The sequence below is a fragment of the Dipodomys spectabilis genome, unplaced genomic scaffold (genome assembly GCF_019054845.1).
Source record: "Dipodomys spectabilis isolate Male_0828 unplaced genomic scaffold, ASM1905484v1 ptg000301l, whole genome shotgun sequence".
In the NCBI taxonomy this organism is placed as follows: Eukaryota; Metazoa; Chordata; class Mammalia; order Rodentia; family Heteromyidae; genus Dipodomys; species Dipodomys spectabilis.
The window spans coordinates 8,050,425-8,052,500 of record NW_024870978.1 but is presented as its reverse complement, the minus strand read 5'-3'; positions in this window follow the sequence as shown (position 1 = coordinate 8,052,500).

The following is a 2,076-nucleotide window of genomic DNA, read 5'->3' as shown; positions in this document are numbered from 1 at the left end:
TTTCTGGAAGTTTGCTAAATCTAAGCACATGTGTAATATCACAATGCTTCTTGTCATCTAGGGCTGGTGAAGCTCATCAGATTTTGAAACCTTTGACCTCTCCTAGTTGGGCCCTGGGTGGCTGTGTTTCAGGGTTGAACACAGGACCTGGGTTCTTACCATGAGCTCAGAACAGAAGCTCAGTGCTTTACCATTTGGTGTCACAGCTTCACTTCTGGCATCAGTGTGTGTGTTTGTGTGTGTGTGTGTGTGTGTGTGTGTGTGTACATGTATGTGTGTTCATTCACTTGTCCTGGAGCTTGAACTCAGAACCTGAGCACAGTACTTGAGTTTCTCCTGTACGAGGATAGCATTCTACCACTCGAGCCACACAGCCACTTCAGGCGTTTTTCTAGTGATGCGGTACTAAGGAATCAAACCCAGGGATTCATACATGCAAAACACTCTACCCATAAGACACATTCTCAGTACACCACTGCAGGTTTCTTTCTTTCTTTTCTTGGAAGTTAGAAGAATTGAAATCTAGGCCTGGGTGCTGTCCTTGAGCTCTTCAACTAAAGCCAATTGCTTGAGCTACAGCACCCCTTCTGGTTTTTGGTGGGTCACTGGAGAGAAGCATCTCAAGGAATTTTCTGCCCAGGCTGGTTTTGGACCCGTGATCCTCAGCTCTCTGCCACCTGAGTAGCTTGTATGACAGGCGCGAGGCTTCCACTTCAAGTTTCTAAATGGTGAATAGGAGATAAAAGTCTCATGGGACCATTTGTGTCTGGGATAGTTTTGAACCCAGATCGTCAGATCTCAGCTTCCTGAGTAGGCAGGATGACAGTCCTTAGCTACTATATGCCTAGACCCTAACACTCTGTTGCAAGGTGTTCCTTGGCTTTACATGATAGGGCACTAGCCATGATCCCAACAGGTAAGTGTCAGTGGCTAGGTCCTGAGTTCAAGGTTCATGACTGAGAAACTTAAGCCAAAAAAATTGTCTGCAGGAGACAACTCACTAGAGATAGGTACATACATAATTTTGGCCCTGACAGGGGCAAATCATCATCTTACTTGTGGAGCTCTTACAAGAACCAGATGAAAAAATGCACCGCGTGAATGACTCAACACACAACATCTCATGAAGGACTGATCACATAGCTGTATCCCACATGCTGTCATTAAATTAACGTGCTTTCATCAGTATCACCATTCTTTCAGAAACACCTCACAAACAGTCCAAATTTAGATTTTAGAGGGATGGGGTTTTGGAGGGAGGGCATCAGCCATGGAATTGCACTGACAGTTTGGGGGTACTGTCCTAAGATTTTTTGCTCAAGACTAGAGCTCTACCACTTTGAGCCACAGCTCAGAGTTTCACAGACATCCTGACAGGGCCTGGTTTTAAACCCACCAGTGTCAGATCTCAGTCCCTGAGTATCTTGGATGACAGGGGTAAGTAAGCCAGCAGCATCCGGTTCTGTGGAGATGGGTTGCAGTGGTTCACCTCTGGCTAAGTCAGGTTAGACGGCAGCTGTCAGCACTAGACTCCCTCCTTGCTCTGTGATGAGGTATTTGCAGCCCTATTCTTATATAGTTGCAGTCAGAACATTCTATATTTTCCTTTTTATTTTTTGTTTTGGTGCCAGTCATGGGTCTTGAGGAAGGGTCTAGACACAGTCCCTAATCTTTTATGCTCAAAGTTAGTGCTCAACTGTTTGAGCGACAGCACAACTTCTGGATTTTCCTATGCACACAGTAGTGAGGAATCGAAACGAGGGCTTTGTACGTACTAGGCGAGCACTCTATCACTCAGCCCCATTAGTGACAAGTGTATAAAAAGATAAATGTTTAGACTTGCAGATAGATAGATAGATAGATAGATAGATAGATAGATAGATGGATAGATGTATATAAGGTGAGATGTCTCATTATGAAATTGCATATACAATATTACAACCAATTATTGGTAATTAAATTATTCCTTCCTTTTTTAAGCATCATGATTGAATACATAATAAAATATTAATTGAAAATTATTCAAAGTTGTATAATTGTGTATAATTTTATAATATAATCGTACACTAACTACTA